Consider the following 9,544-nt stretch of genomic DNA (forward strand, 5'->3'; position numbering starts at 1 on the left):
ACTGGGATTTGTCACTCCGTATGACGAAGAGGTATCTCTGGGCCCACTCGGTAATGCATCATCATAATGAGCTCAATGTGACTAAGGAGTTGGTCACGGGATCATGCGTTACGGAATGAGTAAAGAGACTTGCCGGTAACGCGATTGAACGAGGTATGGGGATACCGACGATCGAATCTCGGGCAAGTAACATACCGATAGACAAAGGGAATTGTATGCGGGATTGATTGAATCCCCGACATCGTGATTCATCCGATGAGATCATCGTGGAACATGTGGGAGCCAATATGGGTATCCAGATCTCGCTATTTGTTATTGCCCGGAGAGATGTCTCTGTCATGTCCGCATGGTTCCCGAACCCGTAGGGTCTACACACTTAAGGTTTGGTGACGCTAGAGTTGTTATGGGAAATAGTATGTGGTTAACGAAGGTTGTTCGGAGTCCCAGATGAGATCCCGGACATGACGAGGAGTCCCCTAATGGTCCGGAGGTGAATATAGATATATTGGACGAAGGGTATTGGAGTCCGGAATTGTTCCGGGGGTACCGGGTGATGACCAGCGTGTCCGAATGGGGTTTCGGAGGCCCCGACAAGCGTTGGGGGGCCTTAGGGGCCAAGGGGAGGGGGCACATCAGCCCACTAAGAGGCTGAGCGCTCATCCCACCCCATATCACGTAACTTGGAGAGGTGGGGGCGCCTCCCCTAGGGCAGCCACCCTCCCGGCTTGGGGGGCAAGTTTCCTAGGGGTGGGGGCGCCCAAACCCATCTAGGGTTTCCTCTGTGGCCACCGCCCCTCCCCTAGGGAACCCTAGGGCGCCTCCTCCACCCCTTCCCCCTATATGTAGTGAGGGAGAGAGAGGGCAGCCGTACCCTTCCCCTGGCGCAGCCCCTCCCCCTCTCCTACACCTCCTCCTCCGTAGCGCTTGGCGAAGCCCTGTCGGAGAACTACGAGCTCCATCACCACCACGCCGTCGTGTTGTCGGAGTTCTCCCTAAACTTCTCCTCTCCCCTTGCTAGATCAAGAAGGAGGAGACGTCCCCGGGCTGTACGTGTGTTGAACGCGGAGGCGCCGTTGTTCGGCGCTTAGATCGGAATCGACCGCGATCTGAATCGCTGCTTGTACGACTCCACCAACCGCGTTCTTGTAACGCTTCCACTTAGCGATCTTCAAGGGTATGAAGATGCACTCCCTCTCTCTCGTTGCTAGTATCTCCTAGATTGATCTTGGTGACACGTAGGATTTTTTTTGAATTATTGCTATGTTCTCCAACAGTGGCATCATGGGCTAGGTCTATGCGTAGATTCTATGCACGAGTAGAACACAAAGCAGTTGTGGGCGATGATTTGTTCAATTTGCCTACCATTACTAGTCTTATCTTGATCCGGCAGCATTGTGGGATGAAGCAGCCCAAACCGACCTTACACGTACGCTTACGTGAGACTGGTTCCACCGACTGACATGCACTTGATGCATGTGGCTGGCGGGTGTCTGTCTCTCCCACTTTAGTCGGATCGGATTCGATGAAAAGGGTCCTTATGAAGGGTAAATGGCAATTGGCATATCACCGTTGTGGTTTTGCGTAGGTAAGAAATGTTCTTGCTAGAAACCCATAGCAGCCACATAGAACATGCAACACCAACTAGAGGACGTCTAACTTGTTTTTGCAGGGTATGCTATGTGATGTGATATGGCCAAAAGGATGTGATGAATGATATATGTGATGTATGAGATTGATCATGTTCTTGTAATAGGAATCACGACTTTCATGTCGATGAGTATGACAATTGGCAGCAGCCATAGGAGTCGTCTTAATTTATTTATGACCTATGTGTCAATGAAAACGCCATGTAATTACTTTACTTTATTGCTAACCGTTAGCCATAGTAGAAGAAGTAATAGTTGGTGAGGCAACTTCATGAAGACACGATGATGGAGATCATGGTGTCATGCCGGTGATGATGGTGTTCATGCCGCGCCTCGAAGATGGAGATCAAAAGGAGCAAGATGATATTGGCCATATCATGTCACTTTATGATTTTCATGTGATGTTTGTCATGTTTACATCTTATTTGCTTAGAACGACGGTAGCATAAATAAGATGACCCCTCGCTAAAATTTCAAGAAAGTGTTCCCCCTAACTGTGCACCGTTGCGAAGGTTCGTTGTTTTGAAGCACCACGTGATGATCGGGTGTGATAGATTCTAACGTTCACATACAACGGGTGTAAGCCAGATTTACACATGCGAAACACTTAGGTTGACTTGACGAGCCTAGCATGTACAGACATGGCCTCGGAACACAAGAGACCGAAAGGTCGAACATGAGTCGTATAGTAGATACGATCAACATGAAGATGTTCACCGATGATGACTAGTCCATCGCATGTGATGATTAGACACGGCCTAGTTGACTCGGATCATGTATCACTTAGATGACTAGAGGGATGTCTATCTAAGTGGGAGTTCATTAAAGAATCAGATGAACTTAATTATCATGAACATAGTCAAAAGGTCTTTGCAAATTATGTCGTAGCTTACACTCTAGTTCTACTGTTTAAGATATGTTCCTAGAGAAAATTTAGTTGAAAGTTGATAGTAGAAATTATGCGGACTGGGTCCATCAACTGAGGATTATCCTCATTGCTGCACAGAAGGCTTATGTCCTTAATGCACCGCTCGGTGTGCTGAACCTCGAGCGTCGTCTGTAGATGTTGGGAAACATCTGACATACACGTTTTGATGACTACGTGATAGTTCAGTGCGTAATGCTAACATTTTAGAATTGTGGCACCAAAGACGTTTTTGAAACGTCGCAGAACATATGAGATGTTCCAAAGACTGAAATTGGGATTTCAGACTAGTGCCCACGTCAAGAGGTATGAGACCTCTGACAAGTTTCTTAAGCCTGCAAACTAAGGGAGAAAAGCTCAATCGTTGAGCATGTGCTCAGATTGTCTAAGTACTACAATCGCTTGAATCGAGTGGGAGTTAATCTTCCAGATGAGATAGTGATGGTTCTCCATAGTCACTACCACCAAGCTATTAGAGCTTCGTGATGAACTATAACATATCAGGGATAGATATGATGATCCTTGAGCTACTCACGACACCGCGAAAGTAGAAATCAAATAGGAGCATCAATTGTTGATGGTTAGTAAAACCACTAGTTTCAAGAAGGGCAAGGGAAAGAAAGGGATACTTCATGAAACGGAAAATCAGTTGCTACTCTAGTGAAGAAACCCAAGGTTGAAACCAAACCCGAGACTAAGTGCTTCTGAAATAAGGGGAACAGTCACTGAATCAGAACTACCCTAGATACTCGGTAGATGAGAAGGCTGGCAAGTTCGACAGAAGTATATTGGATATACATTATAATGTGTACTTTACTAGTACTCCTAGTAGCACCAGGGTATTAAAATATCGGTTCAGTTGCTAAGTGTTAGTAACTCGAAATAAAAGGCTATGGAATAAACAGAGACTAGCTAAAGGTGAGATGACGATATGTGTTGGAAGTGTTTCCAAGGTTGATGTGATCAAGCATCGCATGCTCCTCTACCATCGAGACTGGTGTTTAACCTAGATAATTGTTATTTGGTGTTTGCGTTGACCATAGACATGATTGGATTATGTTTATCGCAATACGATTATTCATTTAAGGAGAATAATGGTTACTCTATTTATTTGAATAATACCTTCAATGGTCTTGCACCTAAAATGAATGGTTTATTGAATCTCGATCGTAGTGATACACATGTTCATGCCAAAAGATATAAGATGGTAATGATAGTACCACATACTTGTGGCACTGCTATTTGAGTCATGTTGGTATAAAACGCATGAAGAAGCTCCATGTTGATGGATCTTTGAACTCACTCATTTTTGAAAAGATTGAGACATGCGAACCATGTCCATTGGTATATATGCATGAAGAAACTCCATACAGATGGATTGTTTGGACTCACTTGATTTTGAATCACTTGAGACATGCAAATCATACCACATGGGCAAGATGACTGAAAGGCCTCGTTCTCAGTGAGATGGAACAAGAAAGCAACTTGTTGGAAGTAATACGTTTTGATGTGTGCAGTCCAATGAGTGCTGAGGCGCACAGTGGATATCGTTCTGTTCTTACTTCACAGATGATTTGAGTAGATGCTGAGTATATTTACTTGATGAAACACAAGTCTGAATTATTGAAAGGTTTAAGTAATTTCAGAGTGAAGTTGAAGATCGTCGTGACAAGAGGATAAAATGTCTATGATATGATCATAGAGATGAATATCTGAGTTACGAGTTTGACACACAATTAAGACATTGTGGAAATTGTTTCACAACTAATACCGCCTGGAACACCATAGTGTGATGGTGTGTCCGAACATCATAACTGCACCCTGCTACCTCTTGAGCACTGCTGTAGGATCTAGAAGTAGATGTGTCTAGAGGGGGGGTGGGGGGTTAGACACTTCGTGCTAAAGTTGCAATTTTTAATCTTTTTCGGTTTAAGTGGAGTTTAGGCACAATTTCAACACACACAATACATATCAAGCAAGCATGCAAAGAGTATATGAGCAGCGGAATGTAAAGCATGCAACTTGCAAGAATGTAAAGGGAAGGGTTTGGAAAGATCAAACGCAATTGGAGACACGGATGTTTTTCCCGTGGTTCGGATAGGTGGTGCTATCCTACATCCACGTTGATGGAGACTTCAACCCACGAAGGGTAACGGTTGCGCGAGTCCACACAGGGCTCCACCCAAGGGCAACGGTTGCGCGAGTCCACGAAGGGCTCCACCCACGAAGGGTCCACAAAGAAGCAACCACCCACAAAGGGTCCACGAAGAAGCAACCTTGTCTATCCCACCATGGCCATCGCCCATGAAGGACTTGCCTCACTAGCGGTAGATCTTCACGAAGTAGGCGATCTCCTTGCCCTTACAAACTCCTTGGTTCAACTCCACAATCTTGTCGGAGGCTCCCAAGTGACACCTAGCCAATCTAGGAGACACCACTCTCCAAGAAGTAACAAATGGTGTGTAGGTAATGAACTCCTTGCTCTTGTGCTTCAAATGATAGTCTCCCCAACACTCAACTCTCTCTCATATGATTTGGATTTGGTGGAAAGAAGATTTGAGTGGAAAGCAACTTGGGAAGGCTAGAGATCAAGATTCATATGGTAGGAATGGAATGTCTTGGTCTCAACACATGAGTAGGTGGTTCTCTCTCAGAACATATGAGTTGGAATGGTGTGTGTGTTCTGATAGCTCTCTCACCGAATGAGAAAGAGGTGGAGGGGTATATATAGCCTCCACACAAAATCCAACCGTTACACAGTTCTCCAATCTCGGTGGGACCGAATTAATAAACTCGGTCGGACCGAAAATGTAAACCTAGTGACCGTTAGTGATTTCAGTGGGACCGACTGGATCAACTCGGTGGGACCGATGTGCTAGGGTTAGGGTAAATCCAAAACTCGGTTTGACCGATTACTCAAACTCGGTGGGACCGATTTGGGTAATAAGTGAAACTGAGATTTGGTCAAGCAAACTCGGTGGGACCGATTGCATATCTCGGTGGGACCGAGAATATTGCAATGGGTAACAGAGAGTTTGCAAGCCCATCTCGGTGAGACCGAGATCCCATCGGTGAGACCGAACTGATTAGGGTTTGGCAGTGGCTTATGACAAGTGAAACTCGGTGGCGCCGGATAGGAAGAATCGGTAGGACCGAGTTTGGCTTGGGGTTTAGGTCATATGTGGAAGTGGGAAAGTAGTTGAGGATTTTGGAGCATATCATTAAGCACATGAAGCAAGAGGCTCATTAAGCAACACCTCATCCCTCCTTGATAGTATTGGCTTTTCCTATGGACTCAATGTGATCTTGGATCACTAAAATGTAAAAGTGAAGAGTCTTGAGCTTGAAGCTTTAGCCAATCCCTTGTCCTTAGCATTTTGAAGGAGTTCCCACAACCTTCAGTCCATGCCACTCCATTGTTGAACTTATCTGAAACATGCTAGATAGAAGTGTTAGTCCAACAAGAGATATGTTGTCATCAATTATCAAAACCACCTAGGGAGCACTTGTGCTTTCAATCTCCCCCTTTTTGGTAATTGATGGCAACATACATCAAAGCTTTAGATAAAGATATGAAGAACAACAAGTAAAGCTTTGGAAGAACATGTAGCAAGCATAGGCTCCCCCTACATGTATGCACTCATGTAAATATGAAATATAGAGGCATGTGAGAGCATAATCATGACAGAGTATGCAATGTGTTACATGTATCTTGGCCATATGCATCAGATCAAAAGATTATTAAGGAAAATACCTTCATGCTCATGAGTCCTTCTTGCAAACAGTGTGTACATAAGCAAGAACTCCTCATACTCATGATTTTGATGCATATACTTACCTTGTGGTCTCGAGTTGGCTTAGGATGGAATGAACCTGCACAAATAAGGTTAGATAACACAGGTACGACCACTAGCCAGAGCAAACAAAAGAAACCACAAGAATGCCAAGACTGGGATGACATGTAGAGAGTGAGTACAAGGTACCACATTGGATTCAACATGTCCCCAAGAATAAAGATATGCAATGAATTTGGCCGATTTCTTTTCCTTTAGGTGTCTTGCTCCCCCTGAATCTTACATGGGATATTGGGAGAAGATAGGAAACAGAAAATCAGAGCTGAATAGAACTTAATTTAAATGAGTTCATATGAACATGTCTTTCCCCCAAAAAGACGTGTGGCATCTCTCCTCTTGAACATCAAGCATCTGGGATCCTTGAGTATTTTTCTCTCCTTGGAAATCTCTCTCTCCCCCTTAACAACATCTGGGATCCTTGAGACTTTCTCTCCCCCTTGAGGTCTCTCTTGTAGGTTTGGTCCTTGAGACTGTTTCTCTCCCTTGATGTGACCTACAAGCTTTGATGTGAACTCTCTCTCCCCCTTTGACATCAATTTCCAAGAAGGTTTTTTTTGTGGAATCCGTCGAATAGGTTTGGTCCTTGAGATTCAGCACAAAGCAGAGGATAAAATTGTGATGCTTGTGGAGGACAAGATTCATTGAGTGGAGCTGGATCAGAAGAAACGTAGAACAAGTGGCAAACTGTTTTTCTGATTGCAAAGTCGGTGGCACCGAGTGGCATATTTCGGTGGTACCGAAAAGATTCGGTTGAACCGAGATTTGCAAGTCGGTGAAACCGAGTTTACAAAAAAAACACTTGTCACCTCAGCTCACTAGTCAAGTAAGATCTCACAAAGATTTGCAATGAATTTGCTGAAGGATTTGCAAGGAATTTGATGCAGAAATATGCATAAAAAGAACGAAAAGGAAAAGAGTGAAAGTTTCTAGATGAAGTTTTTTTGTTTGAGAGAGAAGGAAACAAATATGCAAGGAATAAATGCAATAACTCAGAAAAGGACACAAGGGAACTTCATCTAGAATTGGGCGGTGACATAGTCACCTATGTTAGAGTATATTGACTTAGGAGTCAAGTGAGGACACTTGATCATAGGTCATACTCATTGTTTAAGCTCAAAATGGGGTTACCATTTTTCGTTTAAGCATCTTGATGTATTCACATCTTGTTGAGTTGCTTTGACTCATGTCTTGGAGTAAAGCTTCTCTAAGATGGAATGACATACCTTGGGTGGTGATGTGGTTCTTGCTCATGTAGTTGAACTTGTGTGGGTGCTCAGGGTTGATGTAGTTCATCAAGAGTTGGGAGCACCACTTGGAGTTTGAGTCCATCTACCTACACGGGTTAGTTCTTGCAAGGAAGAGCACTTGTGTATCCAAAAGTGACAATCATGAAGCTTAACATAGAATTTTGTCAAAGGATATGTTTGAATGGTTTGGTTCTTCCTTGTCTTCAACCACTATTGTGTAGAGTCTTGGTCTTGTAGAGATTGCTCAAGATGTGAGTGAGTCGCAATCTCATGGAATTAGATTCAACCAAGCACCTACATGGGTTAGACAACATGCAAGGTGCAAATATATCCAAGACATAAGATAGTTATCATAAGAGATACATCATGGATTAGTTATAAGCCCATGTCTTGCATGTATCCAATGGAGTTTCTACTCCAAGTTTGAAGCATCAATGATGTTCAATTCTCCTCTCAACCTGGAAAACACTTTCTCGTCAAGTGGTTTAGTGAATATATCCGCTAATTGCTTATCGGTGCGAACATGCTTAAGATTGATGTCACCCTTAGCAACATGATCTCGAATGAAATGATGACGAACTTCAATATGCTTGGTTCGAGAATGTTGTACAGGATTATGACCAATTTTGATAGCACTTTCATTGTCACAAAGCAGTGGAACATGTTTCACATAAATCCCATAATCTTTAAGAGTTTGGGTCATCCAAAGTAATTGCGCGCAACATGAACCAGCGGCAATGTATTCCGCTTCGGCGGTGGATAAGGATACCGAGTTTTGTTTCTTGGAAGACCAAGACACAAGAGATCTACCAAGAAATTGACAAGTACCCGAAGTGGACTTTCTATCAACCTTGTCTCCGGCATAATCTGAGTCGGAATAGCCAACAAGATCAAAAGAAGACCTCTTAGGATACCAAATGCCAAAAATTGGTGTATGGATTAAATATCTCACCATCCTTTTCACAGCCTTAAGATGACAATCTTTAGGAGCAGCTTGATATCGAGCACACATGCACACACTTAGCATAATGTCGGGACGTGAAGCACATAGGTATAACAATGAACCAATCATAGAGCGATAAACCTTTTGATCAACGGGTTCACCATCTTTGGTCAAATCATTATGTCCACTAGTAGGCATGGGTGTAGACGTACCTTTGCATTCTTGCATATTGAACTTCTTGAATAAGTCCTTGGTGTACTTTGTTTGAGAGACAAATGTACCTTCCTTAGTTTGCTTGATTTGCAACCCGAGAAAGAATTTGAGTTCACTCATCATAGACATCTCAAACTTCTCTGACATTAGCTTTCCAAACTTTTCACTAAAAAGAGGGTTAGTTGAACCAAATATGATGTCATCAACATAAATTTGGCACACAAATAGTTCTCCATTAACCCTTTTAGTAAAAAGGGTAGAATCAATTTTACCAATTTCAAAACCACTAGTAGTAAGGAACTTGGTCAAGCATTTATACCATGCTCTAGGAGCTTGTTTAAGACCATAAAGAGCTTTGTGAAGTTTATAAACATGATTTGGTTTCTTAGGATTGACAAAGCCGGGAGGTTGTTTGACATAAACTTCCTCTTCTATTTCTCCATTTAGAAAAGCACTTTTAATGTCCATTTGGTACAAGGTGATATTATGGTGATTAGCATATGCAAGTAAGATGCGAATGGACTCAAGTCTAGCAATGGGAGCATATGTCTCACCATATTCCATACCTTCGACTTGTGTGTATCCTTGGGCGACGAGACGTGCTTTGTTGCGGACCACTTGTCCATCTTCATCTTGCTTGTTGCGAAACACCCATTTGGTACCAATGATGTTGTGGTTGTTGTCGGGCTTCTCAACCAATGTCCAAACTTGGTTTC

The sequence above is a fragment of the Triticum urartu genome, chromosome 5A, assembly GCF_056163025.1.
Source record: "Triticum urartu cultivar PI428250 chromosome 5A, HENAU_Tu73, whole genome shotgun sequence".
Taxonomy (NCBI): Eukaryota; Viridiplantae; Streptophyta; class Magnoliopsida; order Poales; family Poaceae; genus Triticum; species Triticum urartu.